Source organism: Equus quagga, chromosome 14, assembly GCF_021613505.1.
Source record: "Equus quagga isolate Etosha38 chromosome 14, UCLA_HA_Equagga_1.0, whole genome shotgun sequence".
In the NCBI taxonomy this organism is placed as follows: domain Eukaryota; kingdom Metazoa; phylum Chordata; class Mammalia; order Perissodactyla; family Equidae; genus Equus; species Equus quagga.
In genome coordinates, this window is record NC_060280.1 from 87,190,224 (window position 1) to 87,208,044 (window position 17,821).

At 40.7% G+C, this 17,821-nt stretch overlaps 1 pseudogene; it reads left to right on the forward strand.

Annotated features, from left to right (window-relative positions):
• LOC124252046 (zinc finger protein 709-like) overlaps positions 1-13,614 on the forward strand; it is a 35,510-nt pseudogene extending 21,896 nt beyond the window's left edge.
• Positions 13,615-17,821: the final 4,207 nt, after the last annotated feature.

Genomic DNA, 17,821 nt, shown 5'->3' on the forward strand with positions numbered 1-17,821 from the left:
AGGGTTTTGCTGTTTGGGATCCTGGGTGAGGACATGGCACTGCTCCTCAGGCCACACTGAGGCGATGTCCCACACGCCACAACTAGAAGGACCCACAACTAAAATATACAACTATGTACTGGGGGAACTTGGGGAGAAAAAGCAGAAAAAAGAGAAGATTGCCAACAGTTGTTAGCTCAGGTGGCAATCTTTAAAAAAAGGTTTGTAATTTTTTTTAATGTTTATGGTTTAGTGTTTTTTAAATTTTTAAAAATTTATTTTTCCATATATATGTTTGTTTATTTTTTTCTGTGTGCATCATAATATATTTTGCATTCTGTGTAGATTACATCATGTTCACCCCCCAAAGACTAATTATAATCCATCACCACACATGTGCCCAGTCACTCCCCTCACCCCCTACCCCGCAACCACCAATCCAATCTCTGTTGCCGGGTGTGTGTTGTTTTCGTCTTCTCCTTATGAGTGAGATCATATGGCACTTGACCCTGCCCCTCTGACTGCCACCCTGAAGGTCCATCCCTGTTGTCCCTTCATTTCTCATGGCAGAGCAGCACTCCACTGAGTACACACACCACATCTTCCTTATCCTTTCGTCCCTCGAAGGGCATCTAGGTCACCTCCAAGTCCCGGCCACCGTGAATAATGCAGCAGTGAACACAGGGGTGCAGGTATCTTGATGCATTTGTCTTTTCAAGTTCCCAGGATAAACACCCAGCAGTGGACCAGCTGGCTCACCTGGTACATCCATACAGGAAATCCATACTGCTTTCCACAGTGGCTGCACAGCCTGCACCCCCACCAGCAGTGTACGAGGGTTATTAGTGTTTAAAGGATTAAACCTGGGAGTGGTTTCTCTGTAGACAAGTTAAAATTAAATTAATTTTAAATATCAAAAGTTAATTAAAAATAATGATCAATAGGAAAATAAGGAGTATAAACATTTTTCTCCTTATTTTCAATAAATAATGAATGAGAAGGTTAAAACTTTCCTAAGACTGGGGCTGGCCTGGCAGTGTGGTGGTTGGGTGCACAGACTCTGCTTCAGCAGCCCGGGGTTCACAGGTAGAGATCCCGGGTGTTGACGTCCACAGCACTCATCAAGCCGTGCTGTGGCAGCATCCCACATACAAAATACAAGAAAGATGGGCACAGATGTTAGCTCAGGGACAGTCTTCCTCATGAAAAAAAGAATTCCTGAGAGCAAAGTGACTTAAGGAGACTCCCTGCCTGCACGTCCTGCCCCACTCCTCTACTCTGACTCCAGCCTCCCTACATGACCAGTTTTGATCACTGCTTCACCATCCTGTTAGTGTTTCTTTATAGAAAAAGAAGCCAGTGTGACTGCCTATTTTTCTCACCCGTGTTTGTTCTTGTAACGAGTGGCCAGGGTTTGATGCTGATGATGTTTGATGACTGAACACTTAAGCCTTGCCCTCCCTTTTCCCCTGGGCCTTCTTACCTGGACAGGCTGATGAGAAAGCCTGGAGGCTCCTGCACTGTGGGCTGCTGCTTGCTGGGCAGCTCCTCCTGGGCATTGTGCTGCCCTGTGTTGCACTGTTGACCCCACCAAGCCTGGTTGTAACTGCAGAGGACTCCAGGTTGTCAGTTTTGGGAATTCCTGTCCTCTGAGAGCAGGAGTCTGGGAATCAGGCCCTCCTTAATGTGATCTTCTGTCAGTGCCTTGGGTGGCATCTGTGTGTGTGTTGAGAGTGAAGGTGAGACTGAGGCTGGAGTCACCTTGACATTAGGGGGGAGTCTGCGGTTATGAGGATGATTGTACCCTGTCACTGAGCTGAGCCCATCCGATGGTCACTCCTTCAAGAGCAATTATTTCAGAGAGAAAGAAGGGACAGGAAAGTGCAGCCAGTAGGAAGCAAGATTCCAGAGGGCTCCCCAGGGCCCCAAAGTCACTCTGCCGCCGCAACAGAGGGTCTATTGCAACAAAGACCCTGACCTTCTGGGTTATAGTGACAACACCCCAGTCTGACTTTGTCAGAGCAAAGGGATTGTTTCAACCCAACTTAAGCCCAGGCACTTGAACTCTATAAAGCAACCAGTTGTCTTGCCCCGTTGTGGGAAAAGAACTCTGGAAACCTCTTGACTCAGAGATCCCCAAAATAGAAGTCAGAGTCACACTTGTGTGTACACTAATAGGTCTACAACACCAGGACACTCGTCATCCACCTTGGGGTTCTGCCACTACTCACAGTGACCATGGCACTTCTCAGAGGATCCAGTGTTGTCCTCCCCAGCAAGGCATCCGATGGAAGTTTCCCCTCCCCTGTGGGTCTCAGGCTCCTAGAGCACAGCCTGGCTTCCTGAGATCAGTTGAAGTCATGGCACAACTAGAAGGACCTACGACTAGAATATACAACCATGTATTGGGGGCTTTTGGGAGAAGAAGAAGAAAAGATGGGCAACAGATATTGGCTCAAGACCAATCTTGAAAAAAAAAAAACTTGAAGTCAGTTGAATGAGAACTGTCTTGTTTCAGTAAAAAAGGGCTGAATTGTAGCGAGTCTGTCTTCATGATTTTGTAAAAAAGACAGCGGTTTTAAGTTTACAGAAAAATTGATTAGAATTTAGAATTTCTGCATAACCCTTCTCTCTGCATCCGCACAGTTTGCACTCTTTCACATTTGCTATCACTGTGGCACACTTCTTAGAATTTCCAAGCCCATATGGATGCATTACAGTGCACGGTGCACATTAGCATTGACTCTGTGTGTTACACACTGTGTGGGGTTTGGCAAATGTGTACTGACGTGTCCCCATCATTTCTGTATCATGGAGTGTAGTTTCGCTTCCCTGAAACTCCTCTGTGCTCCACCTGTTGATTCATCCCTCCCTCCAACCTCCAAATCCTTGACAAGTAAAGATCTTTCTACTGGCTCATACTTTTGTCTTTTCCAGAATGTCACGTACTTGGAATCATACACTACATAGCCTTGTCACATTGGCTTCTTTACTTAGTAATAGACTTCTAAGGTGCCTCGATGTGTTTTCACGGCTTGATACCTCACTTCTTTTTATCATTGGACGGTGTTTCATTGTTTGGATGCACCACTGCTTGACTGTTTGATACTTAAAGGACATCTTGTTGAAAATTCTAACTCTTGCCAATTATGAATAAAGTGCTTATAAACATTCTTATGGGCTGGCTCGGTGGTACAGCGGTTAAGTGTTTATGTTGTGCCTCTTGGCGGCCCAGGGTTCGCTGGTTCAGATCCTGGGTGCGGACATGGCACCACTTGGCAAGTCATGCTGTGGCAGGCGTCCCACGTATAAAGTAGAAGAAGATGGGCATGGATGTTAGCTCAGGGCCAGTCTTCCTCAGCAAAAAGAGGAGGAGCTCAGGGCTAGTCTTCCTCAAAAAAACAAACAAAAGAAGCACATTTTTATGTAGGTTTTGTGCGAACATAAGGTTTCAGCTCATTTGGGAAAATTACACGGATCGTGATTGCTGGCTCTTACTCTATGTAGTGACAGTGTATTTTATTCTGAAAGGAGGTTCCTGTCTTCCAGTGTGGGTTTTCCCAATCCTGTTTCCACCCGTGATGAACTAGGATTCTCTGTGGCTTTCCATCTTCACCGATATTTGCTGTTTTTAATATGTTGACTTTTAACCCATTTAGTAAGTGTTTAGTGATCCCCATTGTTGTTTTCTTTGCAATTTCCTAATGACATTTGATGTGGAGCGTGTTTCATTTTGCTTATTTCCCGTCTAGATCTCTTCTTCAGTGAGCTGTCTGCAGATCTTTGGCCCGTTGTTTAATTGCTTGTTTTTCCTCTATTAAGGTTTAAGAATTCTTTGCATATTTCAGATAGCCGTCATTTATCCAACAGTATTTTACAGAGGTTTTCTCTTACTCTGAATTGTGTTGCTCTTCCCTTTACACGATCTTTCTCAGAGGAGGAATTTTTCGTTTTAATTATGTAAAATTTCTCATTTTCTGAACCTTGCCTTTTGGTTTTCTATGTGAAAATTCATCAATAGACACAAGGTCATCCAGATTTTCTTCTGTGTTCTCTTGTAGGAGTTTATTCCTTTGGCATTTTACATTCAGATGTGTGACGTGTTTTGACTTAATTTTCATGAAAAGTGTAAGGCCTATGTCTGTGTTTGTTTTGTGCGTGTGTATTTGCACGTGGGTATCCATTATTTCAACCACTGTTTTTTAAAATACCTTCTTTTTCATTTGAATCTCCTTCCCTTCTTTGTGAAAGCTCAGTTGACTCTATTCGTGTCGGTCTAGAAGGAAAGCAGTTGACTCACACATCCTGCAAGCTTGCTGTGCTCTCATTAGTCCCAGGAGTCGTTTCTGCCATTGTGAGTTCTTCCAGTTGTTGCATAGAGACAGTCATATCATATGGAACAAGCACCATGAATTTAGCTACAGGATTTGTGAAGATGTTCTTTCTCAAGAAGTGGAGGTTCCCCTCTATTACTAGTTTATCATAAATGGATGTTGCATTTTCTCAATTCTTAGTTTATATTCCTTCCCCCTCCTTTCCTTTTTGGTATTAGTTATTTCTGTCTTCCCTCTTCTCTTTGTTATCTTGACTAGATATTTACCATTTTTTTGGTCTTGAGAAACAAGCAGCTTTTTTCTTCTTATTTTCTCCATTGATTTCCCACAATGACGTTCATTTCGTTTCTTATTTTATTATTTCTTTTACTGTGCTTGCTGTGGGTTTAACTTGCTCTTCTTTTTATGCTTTGCTAAGGTACATGCTTGCATTAGTGATTAGCGATCGTTGATTTTTCCAGTGTATTTGTTTGATGGCATAAATTTCCCCCTGGATATTGCTTTCGCTACATCCAAGAACCTTTGCTGTGTTGTGTTTTCAGCTTTTTAACTCAAAATAAGTTTTCATTTTTCTTGAGACTTGTAGTTTGATACTCTGTAGTTTAGAAGTGTATTTTTGGGTCACCACACATGAGAGGGTTTTCCAACTATTGCTGGTAAATTGACTTCTAGAAGAATGCCTGTGTGCTGTGAGAGACTATTTTGTATGATTTCTGTTCTTTCAAGTTTGTTAAGGTGTGCTTTATGTCCCAGGTTGTGGTTTGTTTTGGTGAATGTTCCATGTGAACCTGAGAAGAATGTATATTCTGCTGTTCTGTGAAGTATTCCACAGATTACAGCGAAACCCAGCTGTTTTGCAGTGCTGTTCATTGCACCTCTGTCCTTCCTCACTTCCTGCCTACTGAAATTTCTCTAAAGATTTTATTTTTTTCTTTTTTCTCCCCAAAGCCCCCCGGTACATAGTTGTATATTCTTAGTTGTGGGTCCTTCTAGTTGTGGCATGTGGGACACCGCCTCAGTGTGGTTTGATGAGCAGTGCCATGTCCGCGCCCTGGATTCGAACCAACGAAACACTGGGCCGCCTGCAGCGGAGCGCGCGAACTTAACCTCTCAGCCACAGGTCCAGCCCACTGCCTACTGAAATGTCTAATTCCTGATGAGGGGGTGTTGACTTCTACAGCTATGGTACTGGATTTGTCTCTTTCTCCTGAATTCGGTCAGTTCCTCCCTGAAGGTGTGTTGCCCCTCTGTTGTTAGGCAGGTACACATGCAGCGTTGCTGTGCTTTCTCAGAGAATAGGCCCCTTTATCAGTACCTACTGCCCCTCTATCTCTGCATCTTCCTCAGTTTGAATTCTGCATTGTCTATGATGTCTATTCCTCTGGCAGCTTCCTTTGGAGTGTCTTGGCATGGTCTGTTTTTCTCCATCCCTTTACCCTTCATTTGTTGTGACTTTATACTTAGAGTGGGTTTCTTGCAGACAATATATAATGGTCTATTTTTGGTTGTTCTTTTTAAAGATTGGTGCCGGAGGTAACATCTGTTGCCAATCGTTTTTTTTTTTTTTCCTTTCTAGATTGCCACCTGAGCTAACAACTGTTGCCAGTCTTTTTTTGTTTGTTTTTCTGCTTTTTCTCCGCAAATGCCCCCGGTATATAGTTGTATCTTTTAGTTGTGGGTGCTTCTAGTTGTGGTACGTGAGATGCCGCTTCAACATGGCCTGATGAGCGGTGCCATGTCCGTGCCCAGGAACCGAGCCCTGGGCTGCTGAAACAGAGTGCATGAACTTAACCACTTGGCCACGGGGCAGTCCCCCATAATGGTATTTTCCCAAATCTATAACTGTGTCTTTCAGTTACAATGACACCATTGATGATTAAAGTGGTTATTGATTCAGTTGTATTAATATTTATGAAAATTTTTACTTTCTCCATTTTTACCCTTGTTTGTTTTTGTCTTTTTGCCACCTTCTCTGGCTAAAATTGAGCATTTACTGTAATTCTTTTTTTATCCTCTCTTATCATATCTGTTACGCATTTTTAAAAAGAAACATTTTAGTGGTTGCCCTTGAATTTTCATCATACATTTACAACTAACCCCCCCCCGCCAAGTAACACTGTGCCACTTCACCGTGTGCAAGTACCTCTTAACACACCGTCCCCAATTTTCCTTTCCCTGTGTCTTGTCACATTGCTGTCATTTATTTCACTTCTCCGTAAGCTTCTCATCACCAACTGCATTGTTGCTGACATTAGTTTAAACAAAGTATCATCTGTGGTATTAATTATAAGAAACAAAAGATACTTCCCCTCCTTTTTTCTTCTTCTAATCCCCTACCTTTATCATTTACATTCTTTCTGATAAACATTTGAACAACTTCATTCAACGTATGTGTACTCGGGACAAATTTCCTCATTTTGTCTCAGAAAGTCCTTATTTCTTCTTTGTACTGAAGGATAATTTTGCTTGACTGAATTCTAGGAAAGTGGCTTTTATTTTGAACACTTTAAGTCTTTCAGTCTCCTCTGCTCTTGCTGCATGGTTTTTGAGAAGTGGTCCGGTTTAATTCAAATCTTTGTTTCTTTCTGTCGAAGGTGTGTTTCTTCTCTGGCACTTTTCAGCACATTCTCTGTCTGTGATTTTTCTCTAGTTTCAGTGTGATACCCTTGGGTGTGCACTTTTGTACTTATCGTGTTTGGTGTTCTGTGAGCTTCCTGGATGAACAGTGTTGTGGGGACCTGGAAATGGCCACCCCAAGATATGTCTCTTTGGCATCAGGATTATTTGAGGCTGATTGCTTTTGATAAAGTGGGACAGGGAAGGAGGAATGGAACTTGCCCTTCCTTAGGACACGTTTACATTTGTAAGGTAAATCTCTATCTGTAAAGGTGCCTTCCTCTCTGTACCAGGAAGAAGAAAGGAGATGACCTTCTCTCTAGAAACTCTTAATCAATACCAAAGGCAAGGACTTAAATCTGCATTTTATTGTGCTAGTCTGGTAACCTCCTGTAACTGACTTCCCTCCCCCTCCCAATGGTGGCATTTCTTAAGGATTAAGCATCTTTCCTTAGGCTAGGAACTGATTGCTGCACTCGCCTGTGACCACCCAGCTCCAGACAATCACCTTGCCTCCTGCTACGCCCACCAAGACAGCAGACCACTGCCTGCTGTGTCCATCAAGGGCTGTGCCGACAGGGCAATCTTGTGACTCTTGTGGGAGGGACATTTCAATCACATGTGAAACACCCCGTTTGGGGGGTATATAACCACTCTGTGCACCCCACTTCTTTGGTGCCCTTTCTTCCTTTGGGAAGAAAGGCCCCGGGCCATGGTTCCTAATAAAGCTTTGTTTAATTTTCTCTTGCTATTCTGTCTCATGTGAATTTAATTCGTTCTCTGGCCAGACGAACCCACATTTGGGAAGAGGAAATGTCTTCCTCCCCTACAGTGTGCTGTCTGTCATTAATTTTACAGTATTTTGGTCATTACTACTTCACGTTTTCCTCTGTCTCTCTCTGCCTCTCTTTTCCTTCAGGTTTTCCCATTATGTGGGTTTTAAACCTTCCCTTAAAGAGGCTGTCCTAGGCTTCATGGAAATTGTGTTCTGTCTTTTTTGTTGTTTTTGCTCTTGCATTAGACTATGGTGAAAGAGATTTTTTTTTTTTTTTAATATAGGCCTTATTAAGAACAGAACACGTGGGGCATATTTCAAAATGCCATCTCTTTTTTTGTCTTTCCCAGTTTGGATACTCTGGGTTGTCCTGTGACCTCAAGTCTCTCCTGGATCTAAGAAGGGTTGTTCATTTCAAGTTTGTTCATTTTCTTCTTGTGAGATCAACAACGACAGCTTCTAAGCTCCTTAGGCACAGGATCAGAAGTCAGCAGGGCATCATCCACAGTGGCTGGTCAGGAAATGCTTCCTCTTGAAGTTGGACAAAGGAAATTTTATGTTGTTTTGCAGGAAACCACTGTTAAATCCTTCATGTATTTTATAATCATGGGCAAATTTAACATCAAACCATTGTGGACTTCAAGGAACTCCCTTGCAATCTGCAGCTCTCTTTTTTTACTTTTTTAAGATTGACACCTGAGCTAACAACTGTTGCCGATCTTTTTTTTGCTCCCTGCTTTTTCTCCCCCAATCCCCCCAGTACATAGTTGTATATTGTAGTTTTGAGTGCCTCTGGTTTTGCTATGTGGGCCGCTGCCTCAGCATTGCCTAACAAGCAGTGCCATGTCTAAAGTGGATTGTGCATAACCACTAGACCACGGGGCCAGCCCAAATCTGCAGCTCGTAACCTACCCCTCAAGGGGAGCGAAGCTCAGGGTACACTGTTAGCATTTGACCAGAAAGAGCTCTTATGGCACATTATTCTCTCAGAGTGTGTTCTAAAAATGGTGACAAGTAGCTTTGAGGCCCATGAGTATAGGGATATTCTGGTCTAAATTTTCATGGCTGCTTCTTTGTGCCTGAGTTCTCAGTTCATAATAATTCCAGCCCCATCCAATCATACAGCATGAGAAAGGTAGAACTGAGTCCATGATCAATATTTCAAAAGTTAAAAACAGTGTTTCAGCACAAGAGGATTTCCATTCAGCCAGCTAGATCTGGTTACCTGTAATGGCGTGGAGTAGTTTAGGACAGTGTGAGCAGCTTGGCTTGGTCAAGATGTGATTTTCACAGGCCTCCTGGACTCTCAGTTTGGTGATGGGACCAGACCAAAAAGCTACCAGTTGTTCACTATGTTTCTATTCACTGAAACATCCCGTAGATTTCACCTGCCTCATGGAGTGCCATAACCGGTGGGTAATATGGAAGAAGATGAAAGAACTTTTCTTATGAGGAATCATTGGTCCACAACAATAATAGTTGTTTCATTTTATACCATTTCTGTCATTTCCCAGCCTGTTCTGGAACTTGTCATTAGAGAGAAATAGGATGTAATGTCATCACAGTAAAACTGTGTAAATATTTCCATGAGTTCATAATATTGTTATATTGATGGGCAAGTGTGTACAGTAAAAAGCAAGTTTGTGATGATCACAACATAGAATGAATGTTTGGAGATAATAGAATCCCATGTGACCTTCCTAGAATTGGCGTATAGATCCCCAGTGCTGTCAGGCTCATGTATCCTACTCTACACACATTTGTGGTGTTTCAGGACTCAGTGGCCATTGAGGACGTGGCTGTGAACTTCACCCCAGAGGAGTGGGCTTTACTGGATCCTTCACAGAGGAGACTCTACAGAGATGTGATGTGGGAAACCTTCAGGATCCTGGCCTCAGTAGGTAAGAGCGAGGAAAGTCCTTCACTGCATCAATGAGAGAAGAAGTGCTGCTTGCCCATCAAGAGTGTTCTAAGGGACTGGCCTGGCGACATGGCAGTTAAGTTCGCACATTGTGCTTTCGTTGCCCAGGATTCAGATCTCATGTGCAGACCTGGCACCACTTGGCAAGCCATGCTGTGGCAGGCGTCCCACTAACAAAGTAGAGGGAGATTGGTACGGATTTTAGCTCAGGGGCAGTCTTCCTCAGCAAAAAGAGAAGTATTGGTGGCAGATGTTAGCCCAGAGCTAATCTTCCTCAAAAAAAAAAAAGAGTGTTGTAAGATGTAGAAGGTGGAAAGGGGAGGTTGTTAGTAAATAAAGTAGAAATGGCCATAGATTATCAAATACTTAGAATGCACAAACTTTTCTTTAATTTCTAATATTTGGAATAAACTTTCTTTGTCTGTATTTTAGGAATAACGTGGGAAGATCATGATATTAAAGATCAGTGCAAAGACCAGGGGAGAAAACTACGGTGAGTGGTGCAATAGAAATCTCTATCTTATGTGAGAATCCTTCTATGTTAAGAAATTTCTTTAAAAAAAGCAAATAACACTTGCTTCAAATTTAGGCATTCTTACAAAATTTTCACCAAGTATACTTTCTGAAATGTGATGTAGAGGTTCACTTTTTGCAGAATATTTCACTTAGAAATAGTATTAGTGAACCCTGTCTATGAATATCACTGTTTGTATAATAACAAGGGGGAAGTCTTCTTGCGAAAAACTCAGTATATTTAATTGCAGAGAATTCACAGGGAAGAAAACATAAACGTTTCCTATAAATCAAAATAAACATAAGAAATATGAAATCATTCATAAAGAAATCACTAACAATGTGCTTCTCATTTGTACAGAAAGCATATGGTAGTGAGACTCTGTGAAAGTGAAGAGGGTAGTCAGTGTGGAGAAAACGTCAGCCTTCTTCCAAATCTCAGTCTGAACAAGAAAACTACAGGAGCTAAACCATGGGGATGCAGTGCATGTGGAAGAGTCTTCACGCATCATTCATCCCTTAAAATGCACATTAGATGTCACACTGAACATAAAACATATGAGTATCAAAAATATGGAGAGAAGCCATATAAATGTAAGGAATGTGGGAAAGCCTTCACTTATCTCACTTTACTTCAACCACATGAAAGAACTCATACTGGAGAGAAACCCTATGAATGTAAACAATGCAGTAAAGCATTCACTTATTCCAATTCTCTTCAAAGACATCAAAGAATTCATACGGGAGAGAAACCCTATGAATGTAAACAATGCAGTAAAGCATTCACTTCTTCCAGTTATCTTCGAGTCCATGAAAGAACTCACACTGGAGGGAACCCCTACGAATGTAAACAATGTGGTAAAGCCTTCACTTCTTCCAGTTATCTTCAAATACATGGAAGAATTCATACTGGAGAGAAACCATACGAATGCAAGAAGTGCAGTAAAGCATTCACTTCTTCCAGTTCTCTACGAGTCCATGAAAGAACTCACACTGGAGAGAAACCGTTTGAATGTAAAATATGTGGTAAGGCGTTCAGTTGTAGCAGTCATCTTTCAACACATAAAAGAACTCATACTGAAAGGAAACCCTATGAATGTAAAAAATGTGGTAAAGCTTTCAGTTCTTCCAGTTCTTTTCAAATACATGGAAGAGTTCACACCGGAGAGAAACCATATGAATGTAAGAAATGCAGCAAAGCATTCATTTCTTCCACTTATCTTCGAGTTCATGAAAGAACTCACACTGGAGAGAAACCCTTTGCATGTAAAATATGTGGTAAAACCTTCAGTTATCCCGCTTCTCTTTCAAAACATGAAAGAAGTCACACAGGAGTGAAACCCTATGAATGTAAAAAATGCGGTAAAGCATTCACTTCTTCCAGTTATCTTCAAATACATGAAAGAACCCACACTGGACAGAAGCCCTTTAAATGTAAAATATGTGGTAAAGCCTTCATTTCTACCAATCATCTCTCAACACATGAAAGAATTCACACTGGAGGGAAACCCTACGAATGTGAAAAATGTGGTAAAGCATTCACGTCTTCCAGTTATCTTTCAAAACATATAAGAACGCACACTGGAGAGAAAATGTATGAATGTAAAAATATGCAATAAAGTCTTTAATGCTTCCCGTTCTCTTCGAGTCCATGAAAGAAGTCACAGTGGGGAGAAAGACTCATGAATGTGTGGAAAGTGAGACAGGCTTTATTGCTCATACAACCTTTTGAGGATATGTAGAAATGCACACGAGAGGAAAAAGCAGATAGATATAAACAATTTGGGAAAGACTTTTGTCATCCCAGTTCTTCTTAAAGGCATGAAAGGACTCATTTGACAAAAACATGTTGAATGTAAATAGCATGAGAAAGACATCAGTTGGTCTACATCCTTCTACGTCAAACTCCCACCAAAAAGAAATGTAAATGTAAGTCATATGAGGAAGCTTCATGGAAATTTGTATATGAGCTTCTAAAAACTGTCAGCATGACAGTGTTGTTATAAACGTAATAAATATGTTGTATTGATCAAGCCTCTATCTTAAAGTGCAGCATTGGACTGTGGATTTCTATTAATTACTTCAGAAATGAATATTGAGGTGAGATGATTCTGCTGGTCATCTTTCATAAATAGTACATAACATTCATAGGTAGTGCTTTTCTCTTGAATCAGTTAATTATATTTTATCTTTAGTTTTTTCATAATGTTTTAATTGTTCTGTGTTAGGGGGCCATTGAAAAATGACAGTTTGTATTTGTCATGATTTTGTCACTTGCCTTGTATTTACAGTTCCTGCATGTGCCTAATTCATTGTACATATTGTACATTTTTTTACAGACACCTCCTTTTGGGGGTGGTGGGTGGAGGAGCCTGTTTTTATTTTCTGTACTATTAAACAGGTGGAAAAAAATTTATGTTTGGCGAGTTCATCCAAGAATGTACTTCCTGTGAATTCTTATTTTCCTATTTGGGCCTTTGCAGTTTGTCCTTCCTTCTGAACGGTATTTGGTGAATGGACTTTGAATTAAGTAGAGGCCTGTGGCAGGGCAACAAAATCTAGAGCTGGACACATCACCCCTGTACTGCATTATGTCAGTGAGGGTAATCTGAAGAGCTAGATCTTTAAGAATCCATCCCCTTTATGTGCTGTGTTGGAATTCCCCAATGGCCTGACTTGCATGAGATCTGGAAGGCAGAAGCACACAAGGCCTTAGGCAGATTTTCGAACCACCACACAGGGAGGGAGACAGTTATGTAGGAGCTTTAAGGACACCACCTCCCATCCCTTTTTCTGGATTCTTTGCTCTTCTTGTCAACAGTATCTTGAAAACCAGCAATAACTAGTTGATTTCCATTTTGTTAGAGATGCATTTTCTACCAGTTTCACATCAAAGATCCATTCGACTTAGGGTCTTTCTGTAAGGCCTCTTGTGTCCACCACGAAGCTAGTTCAGACCTTTGTGGTGGGAGTGTTCTCTGATTGCCCTTTTCCCTAGATGATATCTGAATAAGGTCTGATGTGTATAGGAAACACCTTTGCTGTTGATAGTGCTAGTGAGCACATTTTCCTGCTTCGCCATGGCATCTCCAGTGGGGCATCAAAAGAAGAACCTGCGAGTTTGTTTCTTTGCTTCTGGTGCAGCAGCTGCCTTGACCCAGTTCTTCCATGTGAGAACAATCACCTTTCTCACGTTGGGTAGACTGTGTGTGTTTCCTGTTACTTGAATGCATTCCGTTGATATGTTCTCAGTAACGTTTGAGTGTGCGTCAATAAGACTATGTCTGTCTGTTTTGGAAATGAGCACTTCTGTAGTTGTTTCATTGATGTATTTTATCAACTGTTCCAGTCCATCCCATGTTAATAAATATTATTGTAGATTTCATTTTTACAGACTATATAAATATCCATTTTTGATTATGGATTTTCAGATATACTTTGCAATGTTCTTCATTTAATCGTTATACATTTTGAGTCAGTTTTATCCTGTGCGGACCATTTCAGGGATTTCTTCATCAGGCAAACTCTATTTGTTATTCTTTTACAGTTAGAATTTTTGTCATGAAAATAATTTCTCATTCATTTTTAACCCAAAAACTAACAATCATGGTTTTTTTTCGGTGCCCTCTTCCAGTGACCTGCAGGATTGCACCTGCAGTCAGAGAGGGGTGTCAGGAAGTCTAGTAAGAATGACCACAGACCTAAAGGACCTTGACGTGTAGTGGTAACGGTGCTCAAAGGACTTCTTACAAGATTTTCACCTGTGTTTGTGGATTTGACTGCAATTCAAGGAGGCAGGTTACTTTCTGTATTGAATGACTTCAGAAGATAAACTTAGTTCCGTCTCTTGTAAACTTTTGTTTTGTGAACCGAATCATTGTTTTCTCGAAGGCAAAAACAATGTAGTGAAGGTAGGTTAATGTTTAAGAAGTTGCAGTGAGTCATTTTAGTAAGAAGAAGGAAAAGAGTCATTTATGTTTTGGACTTTTATCCTTTACCATTTTTACCTCTATGGTCACAAAATACTTTTAGTTCTGTGTTGGAAACTGTGTACTTTTAATAAACAAGCTGTCAGACCCTTTTCTCTTCAGCAGGGTAAGGCTTGGCCTTGCAGTGGATGCAGCCAGCTCCTGGTCCTGTGGAACAACTTTGCCTTTCCTACTTACAGTCAAAACACCGATGTATTTCCTATGGTGAATTAGACACTTTACTGTGAAGTACATCATTTAAGTACATAAATTCTCTTCTTGGTATCCTACATAATACTTTCAATATCTTCTTTAGACTCAGCTGAGGCCTTTGAGTTTAGGTAAATTGTGAGACAGTGCAAACCCAGCCAGGGAAATAGGACCACTGTGCCACTCTGAAGCCTTTCCTTCTCTGAGACTGTGCTCTTGGTGGTACCATCAGCATCCCTCACAAGCCATGCAGTGTGGAGTCAGTGTACACTCTGTAGTAGAGCTGAGACAGTGGGATCTGGATACAGAGCATGAGACAGACAAGTCCTGGCAGTGTTGGTGCCCCCATGTTTGTGGAAAAGCAGAAGTGATGGACGCAGTGAAGCTTTGTTTTATAGAATAGAAGGAAGGCCTTTGAAGAAAAGTACAAAATAGCATTGAGCTAATAGGCTGAGGTGTGTTTATATCTTTTCCATGAGTGTAGGAGTGAGCGAGGATGTCATTATTATTATTATCTGGGACTTGAGACTTCCTATTGATCTAAGCCACAGATATTTGTATTGTCTTTTGTTTTTAATGTCATTTGAGAGGATTTTTATATTACCATCAAATATTTAAAATGTTATCGTTTTTGGCATTTTCGTTTTGCTGCTCTACAGACTGGAGTGTGCAACATGCACCCCAGTAAACCATGGAGTTCCTCCCACTTAGAGAGAGAGTTGCCTTCACCTGCCCTGTTCTAGCTCATCCTGAGTGAGTTCTATGAGTAGAGTGACATCTCTGTGAGTCCACTGTGATCTCCCCATGGAAACAGCACAAAGATCTCTGGGTGGTTAGAGACAACCATCCAAGGAATAATTGAGGTGAGCTGGAGAGAGAGAGTGTAATTTTTAGTAATATCATAATTCAGTATCAGAGGAGAAATGGGAAATTTTCACCATCTTTTCATAACAGGAGTGGCTGGAAGTCTTCACTTTCAATGATCCAGGAAGCCCCGGAGCCCAGGTAGCTGATCACATGTTTCATTTCCGTATGCTTAGATGTCCAGGACATGGTGTGGAAAATTGGGGAAGAGCAATAACAGCTCCAAGGTGTAAACAACAAAGGGAACGGGATGTTTTCCTTTTCTTTTTAAGCATGAACTTAGGAATTGGAGGGGTTTCATTCAAATGGACATCAGAGGATTGTTCCTTTGAGGTGATGGATGTTTTTCATCTTTTGATGGCAGTATTCCTAACATTTGTGAAAACTCATGAGAGCACTTAAAGTATTTTATCTATGTGTTATATATAATTATTAGACAATGAATAGTATAGAATTTTTGCATCTATGTTCATCAGCGATATTGGCCTGTAGTTCTGCTTTTTCGTGCTGTCCTTGTCAGGCTTTGGTATCAGCGTGATGTTGGACTTGTAGAGTGTGTTAGGAAGTGTTCCAGCGTCCCCAAATTTTTGGAATACCTTCAAAAGGATAGGTATTAACTCTTGTCTGAAAGTTTGGTAGAATTCCCCAGGGAAGCTGTCTGGTCCTGGGGTTTTGTTCTTTGGGAGGCTTTTGATGGCTGTTTGAATCTGTTTCATTGTGATTGGTCTGTTCAAATTGTCTGCTTCTTCTTGAGTGAGCTTTGGGTGATTGTAGGAGTCCAAGAATTTATCCATTTCCTCTAGGTTATCCAGTTTGCTGGCATATAGTTTTTCGTAGTATTCTCTTATATGCCATTGTATTTCTGCGGAGTCTGTTGTTATTACTCCTGTTCCATTTCTGATTTTGTTTATTTGTGCTTTCTCTGTTTTTTTCTTTGTAAGTCTGGCTAGGGGTTTGGCAATTTTATTTATCTTCTCAAAGAACCAGCTCTTTGTTTCATTGATACTTTCTACTGCGTTTTTTGTTTCAATAGCATTTATTTCTGCTCTGATTTTTACTATTTCTCTCCTTCTGCTGACTTTGGGCTTTGTCTTGTTTGTTAAGATGTGCCTGAATTGCAATGAATTTTCCTCTTAATACAGTTTTTGCTGTATCCCATATGAGATGGTATGGCATGTTATCATTTTCATTTGTCTCCAGGTATTTTTTGATTTCTTATTTAATTTCTTCAAGGATCCATTGCTTGTTCGATAGCATATTGTTTAGTCTCCATATCCTTGTGCCTTTCTCAGCTTTTTTCTTGTAATTAATTTCTAGCTTTATAGCACTATGGTCTGAGAAGATGCTTGTTATTACTTCAAGTTTTTTAAATTTGTAGAGGCTTGCCTTGTTTCCCAACATATGGTCTATCCTTGAGAATGTTCCATGCGCACTTGAGAAGAATGTGTATTCTGCTGTTTTTGGATGGAGTGTTCTATATATGTCTGTTAAGTCCAACTGTTTTAGCTTTTCATTTAGCTCCACTGTTTCTTTGTTGATTTTCTGTCTGGATGATCTGTCCATTGATATGCGTGGGGTGTTGAGGTCCCCTACTATTGTGTTATTTTTGATATCTTCTTTTAGGTTTGTTAACAGTTGCTTTATGAAATTTGGTGCTCCTGTGTTGGGTATATACATATTTATAAGCGTTATGTCTTCTTGATGAAGTGTCCCTTTGATCACTATATATTGTCCCTCTGTGTCTGTTTTTACCTGTCTTATTTTGAAATCTGCTTTGTCTGAAATAAGAATCGCAACACTTGCTTCTTTTTTTGCTTGCTAGCAGCTTGAAGTATTGTCCTCCACCCCTTCACTCTGAGCCTGTGTTTGTCCTTGGGGCTGAGGTGTGTTTCCTGGAGGCAATAAATTGTTGGATCTTGTTCTTTAATCCGTTTTGCCACTCTGTCTTTGTATTGGAGAGTTCAATCCGTTTACATTGAGAGTGATTATTGATGCATGTGGACTTAATGCTGTCAATCTGTCACTCATTATCTTGTTTTCCTGTGTTTCTTTTCCTGTGTTCTTTAGCCTACGCATTGACTACTGCAATTTCTTATGTGGGGTTTCTTAGATTTTTCCTTATTTATGTTTTGTGGCTCTATTCTGTTTTTTAGTTTAGTGGCCACCCCGAAGTTTGTATTTAGAATCTTGTGCATAATATAGTCTATTCTCTGGTGGTCTCTTACTTACTTGGCTTAGACTGATTTAGTCCCTTTGCTCTTCCCCTCATAAATTATTATTTTCATTTCTTATTCCAACTCGTGTTATGAGTTTGTAGTTAGAGTGATAAGATCGTCTTTGCTTTGGTAGTTTCCTTACCTTTCTCCTAATGCTATAGTTCAATATTTGCTATCTTGTTCTGGTTCTATTTATCTGTCTCCCTACTCTGTGGTTTGTGACCCCTTTCTCCCTTTTTTCTTTTTTCAGGTATGAGAGGCTTCTTCAGGATTTCTTGTAGTGGAGGACTTTTGGTTACAAATTCCCTTAACTTTTGTTTGTCTGGAAAACATTTAATTTCTCCCTCATATCTGAAGGAAATTCATGCTGGATAGAGTATTCTTGGCTGAAGATTTTTATCTTTTAAAGCTTTGAATATGTCACT